At 47.1% G+C, this 25,215-nt stretch overlaps 1 protein-coding gene across 9 annotated transcripts in view; it reads left to right on the forward strand.

The window, feature by feature from the left end:
• The window catches only part of TGFBR3 (transforming growth factor beta receptor 3), a 518,676-nt gene that overhangs the window by 441,649 nt on the left and 51,812 nt on the right, over positions 1–25,215 (forward strand). Inside the window, exon 18 of one of the 9 annotated variants that reach the window (XM_050962129.1) lies at positions 8,985–9,045. The exons of the other annotated variants lie outside the window; for them this stretch is intronic. The gene's annotated coding sequence lies outside the window, so the exon portion shown is untranslated. Of the gene's footprint in view, positions 1–8,984; positions 9,046–25,215 lie in introns of those variants that run through there. 9 annotated transcript variants of the gene reach the window in all.

Below are 25,215 nucleotides of genomic sequence, written 5' to 3' on the forward strand. Positions count from 1 at the left end.
AGAAAGTTGCAGCGCTGGTGAGGGAGTTACAGCGCTGCAACTTAGGAGGTGTACACATCTGCAGGGCACCACCAGCGCTGCAACTCCCTGTTTGCAGCGCTGGCCGTACTCCCGTTTTGTCTCAGGTGTAGAGGATCCAGCGCTGGTGATCCAGCGCTGGTAATCAAGTATAGTCACTTACCAGCGCTTTTCTTGACCTCCGTGGAATAAGCAGGTATCCCAGCATACCTGAGGAAGCCTCTGGTAATCAAGCTGGTCTCCTTCCCCGGCTTGCTCTCGCGTTCCCCGAACCCCGAGCAAGCAGGTCTCCTTCCCTGCGGTTTGCAGGGTGGTTCCGGGAAGGCGAGAGCAAACCGGGGAAGGAGACCAGCTTCGCCGCGGTTTGCTCTCGCGTTCCCCGAGCAAGCAGGTCTCCTTCCCTGCGGTTTGCACGGTGGTTCGCGGAACGCGAGAGCAAACCGCGGCGAAGCTGGTCTCCTTTCCCGGTTTGCTCTCGCATTCCCCGAACCCGAGCAAGCAGGTCTCCTTCCCTGCGGTTTGCAGGGTGGTTCGCGGAACGCGAGAGCAAACCGCGGCGAAGCTGGTCTCCTTCCCCGGTTTGCTCTCGCGTTCGCCGAACCCCCGTGCAAGCAGGTCTCCTTCCCTGCGGTTTGCAGGGGGGTTCGCGGAACGCGAGAGCAAACCGCGGCGAAGCTGGTCTCCTTCCCCGGTTTGCTCTCGCGTTCGCTGAACCCCCGAGCAAGCAGGTCTCCTTCCCTGCGGTTTGCAGGGTGGTTCGCGGAACGCGAGAGCAAACCGCTGCGAAGCTGGTCTCCTTCCCCCGTTTGCTCTCGCCTTCCCCAAAACCCCTTGAAGCCGCCCAACAGCGCTGCAGTGTGGCCACATCTAACACCACTTGCAGCGCTGGTTGCTGTAAGTGTGGCCACTCTGCAGCGCTGGCCCTATACAGCTGTACTAATACAGCTGTAACAACCAGCGCTGCAAAATTTTAGATGTAGACATGGCCTAAGCAGGGATGAGATGAACAGATGCAGAAGGGAACTTAAGAGGCTGGGTAGGAGGTAACCCAGGAAAAGTATAGCACAGGTAAAGGAGCAGGCCAGATCTAACTGTTGAGTATAGGGCCCTGGGCTGGAACCTAGAGTAGAGGTGGAATGGAATTGGGTTCCCCCTATTGTCCCCATGGAAGGGGGCATAGAAGCCCATCATAAAGTTACCCAGCCAGTGGAGGGGGCTGCAGGTTAAGCCCCAGAATAGGCTAGGAATAGACCAGTGATGGTCGGAGGATTTTTGTTTGTTTTAAAGACATATTTAGGACTTTTATGTTTGGACAGTCATGACTCTGGAAGGTGCTGACTTAAGTCTTAAGACAATGACCCAGCTGGAGGACTAAGTCACTGCAAGAGAAATTGCTGGAGCGACCATCGGCATGGGGCGTTAGAGAAGTGAGCAATCTGCTACACCATGCCTGATCTCGAGGAGGCCTATAGCAGTAAGTAAACTCTGTTACACAGATAAAGAGCTGAGGCAAAGGCCAGTTAAGCAATCTGCCCAGTGTTACACAAGGAGCCTGTGCAGAGCTGGCAACTGAACCCAGTTCTCCTGCAGCCCCGTCCAGTGTCTTAAACATGCTAACCTTCCTCTGTAGAGGCTGGCCTAAAGCCCACTGAGGTCAAAGGAAAGAGTCAGCTGACTTCAGCGCACCTTGGATCAGACCCTACTGACTCACCAGTGGTAATTTGTACAACACTTCCCTTCTACGTATTGCCATGCCTGATCCTGCTTTGCTTTTGAAATCTGACACAAACAAAACCAACCATAGAATGGCTACATCCTTACTAATGTCACTACATACAACGTTCCTACAGATATTATGAGAGATAATAAAAACGCTAATTAAATACAGCAGGTGTAATAAGGGCAATTTTACTAAGCTACTAATAATAAAATACGAGCTTGAAATATTTTTTTTTGTCTATAATGTAAAGTATTTGATTTATTTCTAGTATAGAAATGTAGCATGAAATGAGTGACTGGGCTTGGATAAAAGGGATAGAATAACTAATTCTCCAAGGATTCAAGAGAATGCTATGGTCATTATTCAAGGGAAGATTCTATGTAACTTGGCATTATAACAATACTGCTTCCCATAATGGAGTAGTGAAAGAAAAATTCAATATGACACGATGTCAAATTTTACTATCTTACCAGTTTGAGAAGCACATGCTGATACTGCTTTTAATTATCTTCAACTTCCATATGTGCCGTCTTGTCCTGTCAGATATATTGGTTTCCAAATTAAAAACTGAGGTTGACAATAGCTGCACCTGAATATGAAGAAAACGGAAAAGAAATCTACAGTATGCACTTGAAAAGCATGATTCTCAAAATTGTTAGTGCGAGAATGTACTTAGGGCTAAATTCACAAAAGGATTTAGGTGCTGAACTGCCATTTCTGGTGCCCAAATCCCAGGAATTAGGCCCCCGGGGATTCACAAAACCCCTGCTCAATTGCCCAAAAACTGTAGGTGCCTAAACTCGCTCTGTGCCTAAGTTTTGCAGTAAAAGTTCCATAGGTGCCTAAGTTCCTGCTTCTGGGTATGGTGCATTGCTTTCTCTTCCTAGACAATTAGGCATCCATCTCCTGCCTAAGTCTCAGAGTGATCAACAGACTGGAGGAAGACAGATGTTCTGTCTAACTCACCTGCAGTATCCAATCTGGTAAGTAGGTTCATCAGAGCTCACCTACTGGTCCAGGCATGGTATACAAACTTGCTCAGAATGATTGGATTGGGTTTGGGAGAGAAGGAGGATCTCCCTCATAACTGTTAGCCAGTGGTTAGCATACTCACCTGGGAGACCCCTGTTGAATTCCCCCCTTTGCTGAAGGATGGATAAGGAATTGTTCTGTCACCTCTCAGGTGATTCCTTAAGCACTGGGTAATGAGATATTGGTGACTTGGGTATCTTTCAGTCTCTTTGTTGATGCTGTTCCACTGTGAATACATAATGAGTCCTTGAGAGACTGACTTTGTATCCAGTGGTTAGAGCTCTCATCTGGGAGATGGGAGTCCCAGGATCCATTCCCTCTATTCCACTTCTAAATTCCTTTGTGACTGTAGCCCTCAGAGCTTATACATACTGCCCATCAGATGTTTGCATGTTTATGCATATAATATAATCTGTGAATGCAGTGGGATCGTGCCATTTTGATCATATACCTGCATCTCATATTTCGTTTTTAAATTATTATTTTGCTTTCATACTGTTTTAAACATTTAATGGGTTAAATTACTTTTTACTTTATTGTAACTGTAGCAAGTTGCAAACCAGTTGTTAAAGTAATAAGGGATATTGATAGTAGGTAGGATTGCCATGCATCATGTAAAATCAGTTTCTGGGATTAAACATATGGTGGACGTGATAACAGGATCCAGTCCAGAGTGGTTTTCTACATGCTGCATGTGGCTGACATGTAATGACTTGTACAATGCAATTGGTTTTGTCAGCATTAAATGACACTTTCCTGCTCTTACTCAAGAATTTAAAAAAAATATTCTTTAGTGTAGGAAAGAAGGCAAAATAAATCCTGTTCAACAGAATTAGCATACTTTATTTGGATAAATGAAACAGAGTTTCTTTTATAACTGTAAAACTTCCTATGAAAGTATTAATGTAAATTTCAAAATAAAAAGAAGCTTGTAACTGCAAATGAATATGATATATTTGCTTCTCCCCCACCCTATTAAAGGCAAAACCTATTTATGAGGCTTTAAGTGCAATAATTACCATGACTTCATGAAGAAACAGCTGCAGAATATAGTCTCATTTGCATATAAATGACACAGTTGCAGCTCAGAGAGGAATACTGAAAAATTGCATTGCTACAGTGAAAACCTGATTGTATTTTTTTTAAAAACTGCTACATGTTGATGTCTGATCACCCTTCCATAGGATTCAGGCTGTATCAGTTTTACCACTATAAGATTCTTGAATTTTTAATGTTGAGCTTATTTTAACTATTACTTTTAAAATAGGTTAAAAAATTTAGGTCAGCAATCTAAACCGTTTATTAAATGGTCTGAATATTCAGTAATCCAAGTGCCCAACCACAAAACATGCACTTCTTTATCTCCAGTACTAAAATCCTGTGATTTTTGGGGAAAATACTACTGTTTAGATAAGATGAAGAAGTCGTACCAACTACCTCAGTCATTCACAGGCCAAATTACTAACGGGACAGAGGAGTGATATTCACTTTAATACCCCCCCCCCCAACAATTTCTAGAGCACATATATTGTATCTAGGATATGATTGTTCTCTCTAAAAATTCCCTCCATGCAAGGCCAACAGTTACCTGGTGAGATGTCACCCCTAAGCAAAATCCAGTTTCAAAACTAAAGCTATAAATATTTGACTATACAAGCCATCTTATTCCAGTTGTTCCACAACCCCATTACCAGTACATTAAAACAAGTTGCAGAATAATATCTATAATTCTAGGTGGAATATTTTGCATGGTGTTTCATTGACAGGTTTCAATAACTCTGTACAGGATCCATGCTGCCGTTGAGTAAGTCCCTATTAAGCTGTTCAACAGCAGCCATAGGAGAGAGTTTGCAGCACCTAATGTTGCTTCAACATCAGCTCCCACCCAGTTTTAGGCACTGAGCAAAGCAAGATTCTGCAGAGAACTTCTTGTCCACTGCTCCAGCTCCATGCAGCCCTGCCCACACAACCCTGCAGAGCACCAACTCCACAGAATTCCAGAAGAGCATCGTTGGAAAGTCTGCTGGGATGGGGGGGAAGAGGCAACATGATGCAGTCAGCATCTCCCCACTTTCATGCAAGCAGAGTTGCGTGTGAGTATACATCCCTTGTGAAGGAGCTCCTGGGGCCCTTGTTGCAGACATGACAATTCCTACCTAAATTATGCCCCCTAGGGTTAGACCCTACTGAGCCAGAGAGTGGGGATTTGGCAGAGGAGATTAAATCCCAGCAGGTGTTCCAGACTAATTTTTGGCTCTTGCTCACAAATACCTTCTTGAGCTGAGGGTATGTGTACACTATGGACCTTACAGCTGCACTGCTGTAAGGTCTCCTGTGTAGCCGCTCAGAGCTCTCCCGCCGGCATAATTAAACCACTCCCAATGAACAGCAGTAGCTATGTTGGCAGGAGAGCATCTGTCTACACAGGCACTTTTGTCAGTGAAACTTATGTCAATCAGGGTGTTTTTTTCACACCCCTGACAAAAGTTTTGCCAACAAAAGTGCTGGTGTAGACAAAGCCTGAGTGTCACTGGAGGAACCCATAGATCTCCAATCCACAGAGGAGTTAATCAATTGCAGTTAAGTCTATTTAGTTTGAATGACTTAGGAAGGGTCTGTGTGTCTTTTAGGGATGAAATAGACAGATGGAAGCTTCTACCTGAAAGCTGGTACAGGGATGTCTGAAGACACGAGCTGCCCTGTTTATATTGTTTGCTTTGGTGTTTAAAGACTGTTGATTTACTTGAAGGAATGCAGTTACTGTTTGGTAGCAGGCCTTATTCTGATTGCACAAAAACTGCCTTATAAACTTGAAATCGTGACAGAGGAATTAACTTTTGTAGTCAAGTTACTATGCCTGGATATACAGTTCTCTTGTTTCACAGCAACATTCCTGTGTCATATATGTATTACATCTAGAAAGGGTTTTTTCTGCCTATCCTGGGACTTTTGCTGAATGTACGTCCACAGGCATTGACCCTATATCAGCTACATTCCTGTACATGCATTAGCACAGTGGCTGATCCAGCCCCAGGCTCAGTTGTTGGTTCAGTATTGACATGGGTGAAATTTTCAGATGGGCCTAAATGATTTAAGAGCCTAATTTTTACTGACTTTCAGTGGAACTGAGGCTACTAAGTCCCATTGAATGTCATTGAGTCTTAGATTCTTAAGTCATCTAGGTACATTTGAAAATTTTACCCAAAAGCAGCACTTATTAAATCACCACCACATGTTGTTAATATTATTTTGCTTCTAAAAGATACCATTAGAAATTATTAGCAAATTGTAGCCAATGAAACGGACACACTTCAATTTGCGACATACTGCAGGAATACATTCCAGATTCGAAAGGCTTGTTAATGAGAAAACTTCCTGTAATAGGAAGATAAGAGGCCCAAGTGAATGACACCCTTTATCTCTGGGGTATGATTGTCTCAGACAACCGTATCAGTGGAGGATTAGACACATTCTCACTTCCTAGAACAGCTTTACTGAAATGACAACATATATTTGGGATGATGGTGGTAAAATGGACATGACATTCGAGAAGAAGATAAAACTGGCTGTTTAGATTGTTGAAAAAACGTTTCAGATAAGCTTGTGGTTCCACAGAAATTAATCCCCACCCTTTGACTTGCAATCAGCCAATCAGAAATGCTCTTTCAGTTTAAACAGCTAATAATCTCTCAGTCCTGTAGTTTAAGGGATACAATTTTCAAAATTATTGCAGTGGGGGAACCATAAAGTCACGCACGAGGAAGACTGCACTTGATATAATTTATTTTAGATTTCCATCTAGGGTATGTTCTGATGCTCCATATGAAAGTCAAATTGTCCATGTAAAATGGTTTCCAGGTGATAAATTGACCCTCAGGGTTCTAGTAAAATAATAGATTCAGAGTTATATCTGACTCCCGCAATCTATAAAGGCTAGTTATCAGCTTTTTGAAGGATTTGATAAGGAGAAGAAAAAATAGCTTTTGTATACTGACATTTTTCTCATTAATGGGAGCAATGTTAGAACCACAAACACCTATTGGATTTGGTTGTAAATACTTCACTGACATAAGGTTTGGGAGGTTGCTGTTCTGTCTGAGTAGGAGTGTATTTGTCTAACTTGCATCTACTGTAATAGGCATATGGAACTTGTAATATTTCTGACATGCACATACAGCTTATTAAAGCTGGGGCACTCACTATGCCACCATCTGTCAAATTCAAGGCCATCACATTTTAAAATGTATGTTCTATCAACGGCACCTGCCCTAGTGGATGTTTTATTAGAGAATAATTCTCTATCATGCTTGGAAAAAGGAAAACACTTCCTAGTATTACAACGATTTTTTTAAGCTCATAATATAAAAATGGTAAATGCTGCAGGATTCTTTGCTGTTTAAATACAGCACTAAGCATACAATTATCTAAAAAGGAACATGGTGTTATTTCATACTCTGAAAATCCTGGTCTGCACATTTATATAGCATGGGCTGAAGTTTGGTCGATTCTTAGGATTTTATTTAAACTTACAAGTATGTTCTCAAGAATGCCCATCAGTGTAGTTGTTATGGTCACTTACGTGCTATACATTGGTAGGATGATGACACAAAGTCATAGATTACACATGCAGTAACTGGTAAGCCTCTTTGGCCCTTTTCACTTTTTTTCCATTTTGGCATTGAAATGGTGTGATACTTCACATGAGTGCACTGTGTGCTCTGTTTGGCAGAATCAACTTGGTAGTGTTCTGTAAGAGGGTAAAATAGGTCTGTATACTATTAATTGTCAGCAAAACTGTTCTGGAAAATACGTTGGAACTTACTCAGAAAGATTTGCCAGTTTCTTTAAAGTGCATTTCTTTTGGGGGTTTGATCTGATGATATTAGAAATGTAGGTACTTCCCCTCTGTTTTTTGTGTTTGTCACTCTGGGCCTGCTTTTCAAGTTTTGACCTCCAGTTTTAATAGTCCAAATGTTACCAGTTAAAAATCAAACTATGTGATATGTGGATCCAATGAAGTAATTAGGCACCACAATGCTAGCTTTTGTGCCCATCATTAACTGAGAGTCCAAACTTGTGCCTGCCAAATTGTAGACCAGGTTTAAAAATTAGGCCCCCCTTCCTGATGCACTTCGTTAAGAAAGTATTTCCTCTTTTGGGGGTGTGATGGTGCATTCAAGATATATGGGGTTTTAATAAATAGTTGTATGTATGACATAAAGGGAAAGACTTATGAAGAACTGTGAAATGCCTAGCAAATGAGCCAAATCATGTACCTCCGAGACTGGTAAATGGAGGTGTCCTCTACATGTGGATTTCCCTTCCTCAACACAGAAGGGGGGCATGGATATCTTCATTGGGTACTGTACCAGACCCATCCAGGGTTAGTGCTAAGAAAGGGGATAGAGGCTGTATGGGCTGGGATTGTATTTGACCCCTGACCACGACTTTTGGCTTCACAAAAGCTACCTGGAAAATTGCTACTGCTGCCATAGGGAAAAGCCATGGCAGTGCAGCAATAGAGTTAGACTGCAAGGGAGCAGAGGGGAGGTCCACTTAGGGGTCAAGGCCAGAGAAAGGGGACAAGTCACTGTGTGTATGGCCCTGGCCACTTGCATATGCCCTGGGATCCACCGGTTTTGGGGGCGGTTTTTCCTTGGGACAGAAACCCGGCCCCTTATGACAGGACAGGGTGGGGTAATGCTTGCAAAGGAATCCTCACAGAAAGTCTGATTTAAATGTGTAAAAAAAAAAATAAAACCCCTCCCACTGCTTTTTATGTGGGAGGGAGTATCTAGCCCAAGAATTTTAATTCAATTTATAACTAAAAAACAGAAGAAAGAAGCTAGCATCAAGCAAAATACTGCTGCCTTCATATTTACTGCTTTGGAAAAGAGCTACTGTATTTCTTAGCACACAGGGATTTTCTCCACTTTGGATTGATTAAAGAATAAGGATATTCTGACATGCACAGTTAAAATGAAACATGCATGTCAATTGGACAATAGTGTAGGTATTATGGAGATACATGTAATAACCAAGGTTTTGAGGTACTTTCTATTCATTTGAACTTGTCTGTTTTGCTAGGCAACACCATCCTGACCAGTTTATTCTTTGTGTATGTTTGTAGATGTTAATGTGACTTACACACATCCACATAGAGATTAGACCCCTAAAATAGTGAAACTATTCAGAGCATTATGTCAAGTATCAGAGGGGTAGCCGTGTTAGTCTGGATCTGTAAAAGCAGCAAAGAGTCCTGTGGCACCTTATAGACTAACAGACGTATTGGAGCATGAGCTTTCGTGGGTGAATACCCACTTCATCGGATGCATTCATCCGATGAAGTGGGTATTCACCCACGAAATGGCACCTTATAGACTAACAGACGTATTGGAGCATGAGCTTTCGTGCATACATCTGACGAAGTGGGTATTCACCCACGAAAGCTCTTGCTCCAATACGTCTGTTAGTCTATAAGGTGCCACAGGACTCTGTGCTGCTTACTCAGAGCATTGATTTGCTGGTAATGCTTTTGTAATTAGGTAATGGTGAATGTATGAACAGAAGCACCGCCAGCTTTTTTTGGCGCCCTAGGCAGTGGAAGGTCCCACACCCAAAATGGCGCCCCCAACAGAGGCAGCGGAACATCCTGCTCCCGAAATACCGACGACGACGGGGGCAGCTGAAGGTCCAGCCACCACGGTGGCCGCCCCCAAATGTTAGTGACCTAGGCGACCGCCTCGGTCGCCTAATGGGTTGCGCCGGCCCTGTGTATGAACTGTAAAGGAGATTCTTCTTCGGTGAGTGTCCCTGTGCTCCACTTTACGTGTCTATGCGCCCCGGCGCTTGTAATTGGAGATTTGTAGTAGCAGTGTCTGGTTGGGTTGCACGTGTGCTGTCCCCATCTCGCGTTGCCTCAGGCAGCTACATAGCACTGTGCAACCAACCCCCCCTCAGTTCCTTCTCTCCCCCCTTTGAATTGCATTGGAGTACTTAGCAGTGCCTCTGTACCTAACCTAAATAGCATCGTTATTCAGTTAAGAGTTAGTTGTTGATTAGCTTATAATTGCCTTTCCTTCCCCATTTTTCCTTCCCTTTTTATTTTAAAAAAATACACATTTTTCTCTCATATTAGAAAATTAAGTTTCAGTTTCTAGTGACCCTTTCGAGTAAAGTACAGTAATTCTTCTCTCTTGCGGGATAAAACCCTTCTCTGAAGGGCATGCCCAGCTTCCCGTGTTTTAAATGCTGCCTTATGTGCAAACTCTCTATCCCATTCTTGGATAGGTATTCACAGTGTGTCTGCTGCCTCGGTAAGATGCACATCCTGCAGAAGTGCTCGTATTGCCATAACCTGAAAGACCACACAAGAAAGGCAAGTCACTTGCAGTTGAAACTTCTCATGATGGAAAGTCTCTACACCTAGTATCCGAGCCTGAATCATGGACCTCTCCTGGACAACAGTCTCCCACCATAGCCTCTGACAGAGACTTTTCTTTATTGGCTCAGGCAAAAGAGCACCCAGTCAAGAAAGTGACTAAAAAGCGGGCTCTGACGTCTCCTTCTTGGGAATCCGCCAAGAAATGATATTTACCAGATCAGCATATCCCATCGGTACTGACCACGCCAGGACCTTCCACTGCCCAGGTAGCGGGACCATCCGGTACCATGGGTTCCACAAGCACAAAAGACCCTAAGTAGGCTAGTTCAGACAATGGCAGCAAAGGGAAATTGAAACCCTCTACCTTGTCACTGTTAGAGCCGACGAGACACTCAGCACTGAGTAGCTTGGCACCACTACAGACCATGGCACCACCTTCTGTTGGCACAACCCACATGGTACAATCCTCAGCATCGACAACTGCACAGCAGCTGTCGGGTACCACTAGCAACACCTTCAGTGGCACTGAGGCTCCCAGTGCTGTAGCAATTCCTGCACCATAAGGACTTGCTGGTTTCCTCAATGCCATAATCTCTTCTTCTTGGTACAGACATCACTCCACCATGGTCGGTACTGAGCCATCTCACCACACTGCCCAGATCTCTTCCCTTCTCAAGTGATGAGGATGATGGAGGAATCTACTCCTCTCACCACTCTTCGCCCTTCCACACATCTACTGGACTAGGTCCATCACAGCAAAGGGGCTATCACACAGGGCCTGAAATACAGAGTTGGTATGGACACCCATGGATGCCATTGATGCCTTTCCCACCACGGTGGCCTTACTGGAACCCCCCAGAAGCATACCCCCCACAACATCACAAGCCTCCCAGTCTACCCAGGATGAGGACACAACATTCCCTTTCATCTTCAGAACTGGGGACACTCTGAGCCCCCAGAAGAGGCGGTCGAGGAGTTGGAGGAGGTTTCAGACCAGGAAGATGCACTAGCAGCCAATTTCTCATCCTCTTCCCCAGATGAAAACATCATGACCCCACCTCCCACCACGAGGGATGACTTTAAACAATTTCAGGAGCTCTTTAAGAAAGCAGCAGACTCATTGGACGTTTCACTAAAGGGAGTGGCTGAATCCCAACATAAGCTACTAGATATTTTACATACATCAACCTCCTTCAGAATTGCTTTACCAACTACTGACTCACTCATGGAACAAGCAAAAATCATCTGGCAGACCTCAGCGACAATCTCCCCACCTGCAAAAGGTTGGAGAAATAGTATTATGTGCCCTCTAAGGGAATGGAATTCCCTTTTTCACACCCTGCACCAAACTCACCAACAATAAGGCATTAGTGGCCAAGTTCAACAACACAAATTACTCAAATCTGTCAGAATTTATTGAATTCTTGTCGGAAGAAAAGAGAGAACAATTTATGGCCATCATCTCCAAGGGGCATCTACTTGTTAGAACAGCATTGCAAGCTTCATTAGGTTCCACAGACACTGTGGTGCAGTCTATAACCACAACTGTTGTCATGCGACCTGCATCCTGGCTACACCTCTCTGATTTTCTTAGAGAAGTACAATCGACAGTTGAGAATCTTCTGTTTGAAGGCCCTCAACCCTTTGCAGCCAAAATTGATGAGTCTCTTCAGAGTGATGCTGAAGTCCCTGGGCATCTACATGCCTATGAATAAGAAAAAACAGGGCAAGTACTATGCATCATAAAGATTTCAATCTTCACCTAACACACAACCACACAGGCAACACAATCCACAAAGATGGAGATGGGGGTGGGGGCACAGAGGTGTGAGTGGCAGGCAGGGGGACTCTGGGAAAGCAGGGAGAAGTAGCGCTGGGGCGGAGTGGGGGTTTAGAGTGTGGGTGGGCTTTAGGGGAGGAGGCCAAGTGGGGGTAGGCCTTGGAGTGAAGCAGGGGGCAGGGCCATTGTCCAGATGCTGGTGGGCCCCCCTATTTCTAGGGAGCTTCTGACACTTATTCCCAGCCTCCTCAAATGTGGGAGTCACATGCTGCCCTTGCATCCCTACTAGGTTGGGAGGCAAACTTACACACTCATGCTGTCCAAGGCCGTTGGTCCCCATCAGAATCCCTCCTATACATACATCTACTGGAGTAATGGATGGTTTGCAATGCATGCTGTCATTTCCTATCTGTGATCAAGATCAAAACCATACAGATCCTTACAGACAACAATGCTTGCATATTCTATATAAATCAACAAGGGTAGGGGGGCATGTTCACACTTCCTATGCATGGAAGCCATACTACTTTGGACCTGGTGCATCAGTCACAGCATCAACATCTCAGCCTCCTACCTACCAGAACGTCAGAACACCACTGCAGATGCGCTAAGCAGAAAATTCTCCCTGGACCACGAGGGGGAAATGGACCCCCAACTACTACGGAATATATTCAGAGAGTGGGCATTTTCAGCTATAGACCTCTCCACAACAACACAAAATGCCAAATGTCCTTAGTTCTGCTCCAGAGCAGGATAGGGTCCCCATTCCTGGGTGACACTTTTATCATCAAATGGGATGCACCCCTACTTTACATCTTACCTCCAACCCCCCTTCTGTAATGGGTAGTACACAAGATCAGAACGGACAATTCCAAAGTCATCTTGATAGCCCCCACATGGCCCTGGCAAATGTGGTTTCCTTACCTCCTAAAGATGGCTGCGTGCCCATCACGCGTTCTTCCTCTTCTGCCTCATCCCCTCTCACAAGATGCAGATCAGGTTCACCACCCCAACCTGACAAGACTCTGCCTCAAGGCATGGCTACTCCATGGCTCCGAGAAGCCAAAATGGCCTGTTCAGAGGAAGTAAGAGACATTCTGTTAAATAGTCGTATACCAACTACCCAACATACATACCTATACAAATGGAGGTGATTCACTATATGATGCCAAAAAAAACTGATCATGGTAGTCTCCTCTCCCTCTAATACTGAACTATATATTGAAACTTAAGAAATCTGGTGTCTCCCTGAGCTCAATCAGAATACATCTCATAGCTATCACAGCGTTCCTCCATAAGGTGGATGAGTTATTGATCTTCGCCCACCCAATCACCAAACGTGTTCCTAAGGGCCTTCATAACTTCCCCAAAATACGAACTACTACTCCAACACTTAATCTAGTATTACGGGGCCTTACCGGACCACCTTTTGAACCATTAGTGACATGTTCACTACTCCACCTTTCAATGAAGGTTGCCTTCCTCATCACCATCATGTCTGCCAGATAGGGGTGCGGGAGCTAAGGGCCTTCATGGCATACTCACCATACCCAACATTCTTCAAAAATAAAGTGACCTTAAGACCGCATCCTAAGTTCTTACCTAAAATTGCCTCCTCACTCCATCTGAATCAGCCTATTCATCTCCTATTGTTCTTCACAAAACCCCATGGGACTAAACAAGAAGCAGCACTCTACACCATGGACATTCAAATTGTGCTAGCCTTTTATATTGAGAGAACAAAGACTTTTCAAAAGTCACCAAAATTATTCCTCTCCATCACAGAACACTCAAAAGGAGACGCCGTATCTAAACAGACACTAGCTAAATGTATTTCTGGATGCATTGACTTTTGCTGTAGTCAATCCCCCTGTTTTAACAGCATGAGGCTTTGTACCTCCAGCATAAGATCTGAAAAAAGATAATTAAATTTACATTTCCAGTTGCTATATAATTGGAATGGGAAATCAGTTGTTTGCCACAGAGTGGAATTGGTAATATTGTTTCAAGTACTGACTAACATCTGTAAACATCTGTGCCTGCACACAGACGCTGTCAAGAGATTTCAGAACATATTTCTTTAAAAGGTCAGTGAGGAATACAACCCCCATGATGCACTGCACACTAAGTGTTTTAATATGTCTTTCATATAGGTCTCATATTGGACATTTCTCCTTCTTAATTATGCCAACAGTCTCCAGCCTGAGGCACACTGAAGAATCATCCATCTGCCATGGTGGGTAAAAAATTTACACAAAGAAGGCCCATAATTTCTTAAGTGATGGTGCCCGATTCCCTTTTTGAATAAAAACTACAGAGTTAAAGGCCCTGTCCGCTTAAAAATCATATTGGAAAACAGTTCCCCTCTCCGTTTTGTTTTTAATAGAACCTCAGAAGCTTCACTGTGAAATTTTTTAATTGAATTTGTCTGTCTAGAGACTTGTAGCTGGTTTCCTGTGATAATTATTCTGCAAGAGGAAGCAGTTTTTGTGATGCATCCTTGTGCTCCCTCTGTATCTGTGTCAAGAGGATGTCATCACTATGTTCATGCAGTGCTCTGAGAGTCACACACGCTCTGTCCCACATGAAACCTGAACATAATGAGCGCAGATGCTCTGGGCTGCCTATCAGAAATGTGAATGGGAGTAAAAACAGTCCATGTTATTACAATTTAGTGTCATGCAAAACTGCCTCTTGTGTATATATATATGCGTTACTTGTATTTATTTAGTTTTATTAACACCAATCTGTGTGATGTCCCTTCTCCTTCCCTTCCCCAGCTACCTGTTTGTTTGTTTTTCAGTAATCCAAGGACCACATCATGCCTTTAGCTATGAGCAGAGGTGACTCCTGGGCAACAGCATTCACCCTTCAGGGCCAGGAGGGGGAGCCAGTAACTGCTGTAACACTGTTTTCACCTTCCAAGGACCTTGCTGAGCATTCTCTGTAGGGGTGGGACCAACGTGTTGAGAGGGAGCAGACCAGCGGCAGTGGCAGGAAAATGTACAGTACCTCTCTTCCCCAAGCCAAGCTGTGTTCACCAGGAACGGTAACAAAGGTAACTTGGGGATATGTTGCCTTTCCTGCCTGGTTCTTCCATGCTGAAGGACCTTGGCAATACAGCTACATTGGAGCCATGATCTGCGAGGGAGCAGAAGGCGGTGTGAGTGCCCTGACATCCTCACATTTGTGGAGGTTGATTCACAGAGCTGTTTATAGACAGAGGTGAGAGAAAAAACCTCACTTCATCTGAGGAACAATGTGGAGGAGCCTTGTGATGTTCCACTTGGCCCCCTTTTATGGGTTTTACCACAGGAGGGAGAGATCAACATCTCTGAATCAGTGTACTATATTTATCTCTGGAGACACTACATTAGAATCAATATGCTACTCAGGAATGAGGCAAGCCAAAGGGCAGCTGCTGCTTCTATTGGCTTCCTTGGGGACAGTTCCTGCTCCTATAACTTTTACATCTAATGTAAAGAGATGCATTCGTGAAGCCATTTCCAGTGCATACACAAAAGCTTTATTGGTACTACAAAAGCAAGGAATTATGGTGCATATTCTTGAGAGCCATCTACCACTACCTTAGTTATTACCTGATAATTTACATAAATAGACACCTTTCTTTTATAGATCACTCTTATAACAATGTTATCTAATCCTTGAAAAATATTGACATTCCAATCCTGTGTAGATGAAGTAGATTTAAAATAAAAATTTAGCAGAAACTGACTTTTTTGCTAAAAGCAGGATTTCTGCTGAATTCCCAGCACTTACAGTAGACTAGTGATAGCTACAAGAGGTTGAGTAGGTAAATAATGCAAATGGATTTAAGAATTTACTGTATTTTATGATCAGATGAGACAGAATTTTGTTAACCTCCTTACTAAATATTGTATTATATAAGAAGGCAACTGATTTAAAGTCTAAATAAAAATGATTTACACTGGTGGCTGCCCTGTTGGCAGAGATAGCTAGACATTAATGATTAAGCACCATTTCCCAGAAAAACTTCCACCTTCTCCACAAATGGATATGACTTAGATAGTAAAAAATTTCTCTTCAGAGTTAGTTTAGTGAATCAAGCCTTGAGGAATTTAGAGGATCTTGGGGAGAGATCTTGTGATCTACACATTCAGGATCACAGAGGGGTAGATTAAGGCTGGCTCCTGCAAAAGTGTGTACTTGAGAGTGAGAGGGCAAAGATTTTTCACCTCTCCACCTGACCCAGAATAACTGGCTACAGTTGCTACGCTATTGTATCCCAAGAGCCAGTTCCCTACTATCACCCACTTTGGCCTGAACCACCTCAAAAGAAGAGGCAAGAGGCATGGCTATGACTCTTTCTCCTACCCTGCAACTGGCTAACTCTGCATATACTGAGAAGTTGCAAGCAGGCGCACTCACCCTGCAAGCTGAGCTCCCCCATGCTGTTTCTTAGAGCTGTCACATCCATCAGGTAAGCGTCATAGCTGGCAGTCTTATCTATACAGGAGCTTTACTGCCTGTTCCAGGAGGACAAGGTGGTGCTCAGATCACCAGAATCCTTTCTTCCTAAGGAAATTCCTCTTTCCACACTTCCTAAGAGGTTGTGAGTCCTTTGTTCCATCCAAAACCACAACATTCAAATGGAAAAGACATGGCACACCTTAGATGTTCAAAGAGCACTAAAAATTATCTCAAGTGTACAGAATCCACAAGAAGATCGGGCTCCCTATTTGTGTCCTTCCACCCAAAAAGCCAGGACTCAGAGTTTCCAAATCCTCCATCATTAGGTGGATTAGACTATGTATTGGGGAAGCCTAATACAAATCTTCACAGGATTCATGGTGGAATAAGCAAGTGCGTCCACTTCAGAAATTTGCAAAGTGGCCACTTGGTCTAAGCTAACATTTTCATTAAGCACTACAAGGTGGACCTTCTGTCTTCTTCAGAGGCTTCCTTTGGCAGGAAGGTGCTACAGACAGTGGCCCAGAAGAAATACAGACTTTTGAGTGAGTTCACAAAATGTGGAGTGCTTCTTTCCTGCCAAGCTTTTGTTTCATAACTCTCCTTACATCTGTTCACTGCTCACTACTTCCCAGACATCCAGAATCGTGGGAGACATTGGGCTGCAGAACAGAATATTTCTTCTGATAACTTCCTTTCTTCCAGCAGCATCTCCCACAATTCTATCTACCTGGATGATTCATGAGTCAAGGGTCAGATATTAGGTAGAATCATTACCATATGACTGTCTTCCTTGGCCTAATGTACGTAGTTATTTTGTGATTTCAGGAAATATTTGTCAATAATGATGTTATGCAAGTTTTATAGCTTGTGAATAACTCATCTGGCAGCAAGCAGGAGGAGAAAGGGCATGGCCAGACTTTAGCGCCAAGATGCTGATCTGCCTTCATGAGCTGCAGAGACAGAAGAGCAGCCCCTAGATGTCCAGAACTGCAGGAGATGTTGCTAGCAGAATAGAAGTTATTGGTAAGTACTTTTCCAATCTGTGTTTCTTGGCAGCTGCCATTCTGCCTCATCCTCCTCTGCAGAACATATCAGCAAGCAGGGAGTGCCACCATTACCTCACCTTCCTATGGAGTCTTTACACTACACCAGTGCCGTCACAAGGGTGAGGTGAGGCACTTGCTTCGGGCACACAAAGCTGAGGGCGCAGAAAGCAGCGGAGAAAAAAAAAGCTGCTGGCAGAGACATTTATAACCCGGGTGATCTCCCCCCTGACCCCACCTGCCGCCCCCCCGTGCCTCCTCCAAGTGTCCCACAGCCCCGACTTGCTCCCCCTCCCACCTTGCCTTCTCATCCCTGGAGCAGAGAGTCCCTATCTCTCCTCTGCAGCTCCATGCTGCCTCCCTACAGCAACTGCTGCCGCAGGGTCCTAGTGCCCCCATCTCGATTGCCAGGGCAGACTGACTCTGAGCCTGCCTGTCCCCCTCAGACCCTTTCATTTTCCAATGGGACCCTCCACCAGCACAGCCCCAACCCCCGCCTGTAGTCACTGCTCCTGCCCCATGTTGGGCAAGGAGGCAGCCCCATCCCTCACCTTCCATGATGCTACAGTCAGGGGCAACATCATGGAAGGAGTCGCACGCAGCACCCCCCCCCCCCCGCAGCCACCACAGGGGAGGCGAGGGAGATTCCTGGACCTGAGAGGGGCACTAGGAGCACATGCAGTGACAGTGGTGTGGGTGAGTGTGCTTTGGGGGGGCAGGAAAGGGGGGGCTCCTCCCCCAGAGCTTGCTGCTGTTGGCAGGGAAAGGGCTGGGAGGAGTCCTCCTCTCTGACCCCTGTCCTGGAGCAGCCTGCATGTACCCCAAACTCATCCCTAGCCCTGCCCCACCCAGAGCCCAAACCCCAATCAGAGCTTATTCTCAGTCACAGCCAGAGCCCTCACCCCTACTCTTGCCCTGAGCCTCTCCCACACTCCAAACCCCTCATTTGCGGCCACAACCCACAGCCCTCACCCCTGCACCCCATCCCTCTGCACCCCTCCCATCCCCAAACTCCCTCCCAGAAGCTGCACCCACTCCCTCCGCACCCCCTCCCATTCCCAGACTTCCTCCCTCACCCAAACTCCCTCCCAGAGCCTTGGACAGGTGGAGTGGGGGGGGGCGGAGTCTGGGCAGGGGCGGGTTCTGGGCAGGGGCGGGTTCTGAGCACCACCAAAATTTCTACAAACCTGCCACCCCTGATCCTGCCCTGCAGACCTGAACTCCCAGCATTCTCAGGAGACATGCTGATCACTAGTGGCCACTGCTGATATCCAGCACCTCCCTCATCTCTTAACCTGTGAATCCCTCTCTGGATTGGAACGGGACTGGAACCAAAGACCATCTTGGAAGCAACATTACCAGCCCAAGCCGTCAAAAATCACAGGCTCTAGCGCCGCCGCTTCATTCATTCTTCGGCAGAAGTTTGGCAGCAGGGACTGAGGGACCTGCTGCTGAATTGCTGCCGAAGAGCTGCTGAAGAGCCGGCCCTGGAGGAGGGCACAATTTTATATTCTTGCCTGGGGCGGAAAAATACCTAGTTACGGCTCTGCACTACACTTATCACTGTGATAGCTGAAAGCTTGGAGATAAATAGGAATCACAAAGCCCTGTCCCATGAATGCCAGTTCGTGCACATTCCCTCTCCCAGACTGCTTGTGCCAGTGGCAGCATGGCTCTTATATCTGTGCTGTCTCCCCACCCCCAACCAACCAAAGCACGCTCCATGGCAGGGGTAGGCAACCTATGGCACGTGTGCTGAAGGCGGCACGTGAGCTGATTTTTAGTGGCACTCACACTGCCCAGGTCCTGGCCACCAGTCTGGGAGGCTCTGCATTTTAATTTAATTTTAAATGAAGTTTCTTAAACATTTTAAAAACCTTATTTACTTTACATACAATAATAGTTTAGTTATATATTACAGACTTATAGAAAGAGATCTTCTAAAAAACGTTAAAATGTATTACTAGCACGCAAAACCTTAAATTAGAGTGAATAAATGAAAATTCGGCACACCACTTCTGAAAGGTTGCCAACCCCTGCTCTATGGTGTGGGAAAGCGATGGAGGAAAAGTTATTGCTCCTTAAGGCAGAAGTAGGTTACAGGGTTTTTTTTGCATTATAATTTACATTATCCTGCGAGGGGAACAATCCACCCAGAGCAACTGTTCCCCTGACCTCTCTCCAAACCCTCTCCTGCTTAGGCTGCATGGCAATGGTACATAGCTCCCACATTACAGTCTTGGAGGAGTGGGCAGATTTGTGACAATATTCTGTGTGCTGCCCTCCCATGATCTCTGTTTGGCTAGGCACAGCAGAAAGAAGCAAATGACCCTATGCAACCATCAGGGGTGAGAATGCATTTGTGCAAACCTGCAGTAGAGGTACATGATCACAAAATAGTATTTATACATTTGCTGCAGTAGAGGTTTGTAATCAAAACTGATTAATATAATCTTCAAGTTCCCTTTCAGGGTTAATAAGATGGGTTGTTTTTTTGTTAACATGTGCCTTGTATATTTATGCCAATGATTTTTGGGTTTAAAACTACTCATGCATGAAAAATGACTGTAGGAATTGTATACTCCCATGTGTGAATAATGACTACACTGAAGCATGAATTATAGCAGCACTACACTGACACTGCTGCAGCGTACATGTTCTCTTTGGGAACATTACAAAGTGTTTTTTAAATGCTGGTGCATGTTAATATATTGATTTAAATCAGTCTCCTTTTTGTACCCTTTGGATTTGTTCAGTCTAGCAGATAATGTGTCTCACATTCCATCCAAGAGATGTTCCGTAAACTAGGGAAATTAAGAATTTATGCAAAAATGTGTTTTTAATGTAAATTTACCAATACTATTATTTATTAACAGATTCAAATATTCTTACAATATCCTATTTTTTTTTATTTTAGCCAAATGGATAGTTTATGCTAATCATTTGCAGCAAACCAACTTTTGAATTTGGTTTTGTTTTTCATATCTCTACACACATTCTGTGCTCAGGTATTAATTAAACCCTGTACTGACTTTAAATGCTTCTATTGTCCTTTTCATTTAAATAGGACTTTTGTTAGATCTTTAACAAGACCTCAGTGGGGTAATAAATCTAAGCAATTGTCCTTATTAGGAGTAGATTATTCTCATGGGACTATAACAGTCACTGAAGTAACTAAAGCCATTTGTAGACACTGCACTAAGATTTTTTTAAACACTAAACTGACTTGTGAATCCGTTGCTTAGATGCTCAAATTAAATTAAATGATATTTTGTTTATTTTTCACATTTTTCATTTGATGTGTTTGTGTTTGCTTATAAACTTTAAGGGTTTAGTTCAGCAAAATTCACTTCCACATTAATGAGCCTTGTTCTCAACAAACAGCTTTCTTAGCAGGAACTGAAACCAAAAGTGTTCTTCGAGTGATTGCTCATATCCATTCCAGTTAGGTGTGCGCGCTGTGCGTGCACGTTCGTCGGAAACTTTTTACCCTAGCAACTCCAGTGGGCCGGCAGGTCGCCCCCTAGAGTGGCGCCACCATGGCGCCTGATATATACCCCTGCCGGCCCACCCGCTCCTCAGTTCCTTCTTACCGCCGTGTCGGTCGTTGGAACTCTGGAGCGCGGCATAGCTGTCCTCCACGTACCTAGCTCTCCTTGTTCTACTGTTTATAGTTGTAGTTAGTAGTTAAGTGTAGTTAGTTAAGTAGTAATATAGTAAATAGTGTAAATAATATTTGTAAATATTTGTTAGTCGGTTTGGGCCGTAGCTCTTCCCAGCACCCGGCACCGGGCTCATGCCTGGTTCGCCGGGCTTCAAGCAATGTGCGGCCTGTAAGATGCCGACCAGCGACCCCCACGACGCGTGCCTAAAGTGCCTGAGGGAATCGCACATATCGGACAAGTGCCGCATTTGTAAGGCTTTTAAGCCTAGAACAAAGAAGGAGAGAGACCAGAGACTTAGGACTCTCCTCATGGAAGTGGCACTCGACCCGGCAGTTTCGCAGACCGTCACCTCGACACCGGCACCGGATCGCGCCGGCACCGGAAAGACTCCCCAGCACCGACCTTCCCCGGCACCGGGTACAGAAGCAAGGCCCTCGAAGTCTGCAACTCCATCCAGGCAGACTCGAGTGGAGCGCCCGGCACCTACATCTGCCGCGGCGCTACTGACAGGGATCCCGTCGACTCCGGGCCCGGAGGGTCCATCGAGTCCGGTCCCGCCGAGCTCCCCCATAAGATCTGGGGTTGGGCTATTGGTCCCATCGACGCCGGAGACCTTCGCCTCGGCACGGGACCTCATTGCCCTCACTGAGCCAACTCAGCCTCCACCCCTGGTACCTCCGGTGCGGGTGGCGTCCAGAGGCAAACCAATGATGAGAGCACCGTCTCGGGACTCACGCTCGCTGTCGAGGTCCCGGCACCGTGGTCGCTCAAGATCCCGCCACCGCTCGCAGTCCCGGCACCGCTCCCCTCAGCGGTACCGGTCGTACTCGCGGCACCGATCGGCCTCCAGACGGTCCCGGTCTGGTTCCAGCCACCGATACCGGCACCGGGACTCTAGGAGCCATTCCCGCCATCGATCAGCGCCCCAGTCGACCTCCCGGCACCGAGCTGGTGGCAGGTCCCGGTCCCAGTCGACCTCCCGGCACCGCGTCGGTGGCAGGTCCCGGTCCCGATCCCGGCACTGAGTCAGCGGCCGGTACCGGTCCCGATCCCGGCACCGAGTCCAAGACAGACCCCGGTCCCGATCCCGGCACCGGTATGACTCCCGGTACCGGTCCCCGGCACCGAGAACATCTTCGGCGCCAGGACGCGGAGTCTCTTACCAGCTGCGGTTGGCCCCTCCATGGCCTTCCAGACAGCCATCAGTGTCGTCGCAGGCTGACAGTGTATATGCGCTGGGCACTGACAGACAAGCGGCCCTTTTCCAAGACCCTCCGCAACAGGACCAGGGACCGCAGCAGTGGGGGTTCTGGACACCCTGGGCGTATCACCAAGCCCAGGGCCCCCAACAGCTTCCTCCTAGGCCTGTGACGACAGAGCACAGGGCGCCGGAGGCGTCGTTGTCTCGCCCCCCCCCCGCCCCGGACGGGGAGGACGGGTCAAAACAACAAGACCCTGAGCTCCCTCCGGAGTCAGAGGCAAGAGGTGAGGCAGACCCCCCGCTGGACACTCTCTTGCCGGGGATCTCCTCATCGTCTTCTCCCGATGAGGCGGTGGCAGGCACTTCTTCCAATAGCCCTCCTCTGCTAGATCTCAGGGCACATCAGGACCTCCTCAGGCGCGTAGCACAGAACTTGAGCCTGCAAGCTGAGGAGGTCTCTGAGATCAAGGATCCCGTCGTCAGCATCCTCTCCTCCGATGCTCCCACTAGGGTCGCCCTGCCCTTTATTCGGACGATCCAGGCCAACGCCAATACGATCTGGCAATCGCTGGCCTCCATTCCTCCTACTGCACGGGACGTCGAAAGGAAGTACATGGCCCCCTCCAAGGGCTATGAATACCTCCATGTTCACCCAACACCATGCTCCCTCGTGGTACAGTCGGTGAACGAGAGGGAGCGTCATGGGCAGGAAGCCCCAGCCCCCAAATCCAAGGAGGTCAGGCGTATGGACCTCCTCGGCCGCAAGGTCTATTCGGCGGGGGCCCTTCAGCTCAGGGTTTCCAACCAGCAAGCCCTTCTTAGCCGCTACGCCTTTAACTCTTGGGTGGCAGCGGATAAGTTCAAAGAGCTGTTGCCACAGGAGGCGCATCAGGAATTTGCGGCGATTCTTGACGAGGGCAAGAAGGTCGCAAGAACCTCATTGCAGGCCTCCTTGGACGATGCGGACTCGGCTGCCCGTACCCTCGCCTCGGGGGTGACGATGCACCGCATCTCCTGGCTTCAGGTTTCTGGCCTTTCACCGGAGCTCCAATACACCATCCAGGACCTCCCGTTCGAAGGCCAGGGCCTGTTCTCGGAGAAAACAGACCCCAGACTGAAAAGTCTCAAGGACAATCGGGTCATTATGCGCTCCCTTGGGATGCACACGCCTGGGACACAACGCAGACCCTTCCGGCCGCAACAACAGCAGCAGTGCCGGCCGTACCCCCAGTTCCGCCAGCAGCAGGACCTTAATAGGCGCCGCGGCAGAAATGGCAGGCGCAGGCAGTTGGGGAATCAAGGGGGGCAAAACCAAAGCTCCTCTAAAGCCCCACCTGGACCCAAACCTTCGTTTTGAAGGTGCGCCCGAGGGCGTAGTACCAGTGTCCCCCATGGATCCTTCCCCCCCGTTTTCCAACCGCCTTTCGTTTTTCCTCCAGGCGTGGACCCAAATAACATCCGACCGCTGGGTCTTACGCACGGTGCAGACGGGATACCGTCTGCAGTTTATATCTTTTCCTCCCTCCCGCCCCCCACCCTCGTCCCTCTTCAGGGACCCCTCTCACAAGCAATTCCTCCGCCAGGAGGTGCAGACGCTCCTCGACAAAGGAGCTATAGAGGCGGTTCCGGAGAACGAGAGGGGCAAGGGGTTTTATTCCCGCTACTTTCTGATCCCCAAGGCCAAGGGAGGCCTCAGACCTATCCTCGACCTGCGAGAGCTCAACAAATATCTAGTGAAGTTGAAGTTCCGCATGGTATCCCTGGGGACCATTATCCCATCCCTGGATCCTGGAGACTGGTATGCCCTCAACATGCAGGACGCTTATTTTCATATTGCCATATGGCCACACCACAGACGTTTCCTTCAGTTCGTGGTCGACTGCCATCACTACCGATTCGCGGTCCTCCCGTTTGGCCTCTCTATGGCTCCGAGGGTATTCACAAAATGCATGGCTGTCGTTGTGGCACATCTTCGGCGCAGTCGCATTCACGTGTTCCCTTACCTCAACGATGGCTAATTCGGGGCACGTCAGAGCTGCAGGTCTGCAGCCATGTCTGCAGGATCACTGGCCTGTTTGCTACCTTGGGCCTCATGATCAACGTGGACAAGTCCACTCTGCTCCCCTCGCAGAGGGTGGAGTTCATTGGGGCCATCCTGGACTCCACCTTGGCCAGGGCCCTTCTACCGTTGCCCAGGTTCCAGTCGTTGTCGGCGATCTTTCAGCGCTTGCTGGCAGCCCCCCTGACATCGATACGGACATGCCTAACCCTGTTAGGCCATATGGCGGCCTGCACGTTTGTGACAGGGTATGCACGGCTCCGCATGAGGCCCCTCCAGTCTTGGCTCATTGCACATTATACCGGCCAGCAAGGCAGTCACTAGACACGCTTATCACAATCCCCCAGGGGGTGTTGGATTCCCTCAGTTGGTGGCTAGACCAGTCCGTCATGTGTGCGGGGCTCCCATTCCACCCATCCCAGCCCTCGGTGTCCCTAACGACGGATGCCTCAGATCTCGGCTGGGGGGCCCACCTGGGAACCCTGAGGACACAGGGCCTGTGGTCCCCGCAGGAGGTGGAGCTACACATCAACATGCGGGAGTTGAGAGCGGTCCGCCTTGCTTGTCAAACGTTCTGTCACCAGCTTCGAGGTCGTTGTGTCGCGGTATTCACCGACAACACGACGACCATGTACTATATCAACAAGCAGGGCGGCACCAGATCCTCTCCCCTATGTCACGAGGCGATGCGACTCTGGGACTTTTGTATAGCCCACTCCATTCACCTCACGGCTTCCTTCCTCCCCGGAGTACGGAACACGCTGGCGGACCGCCTGAGCAGTTCCTTCCTCGCGCACTAGTGGTCCCTCCGCCCAGACGTCACCCTCTCGATCTTCCAGAGGTGGGCTTGTCCCCGCA

This window comes from Gopherus flavomarginatus, chromosome 7, assembly GCF_025201925.1.
Source record: "Gopherus flavomarginatus isolate rGopFla2 chromosome 7, rGopFla2.mat.asm, whole genome shotgun sequence".
NCBI lineage: Eukaryota > Metazoa > Chordata > Testudines > Testudinidae > Gopherus > Gopherus flavomarginatus.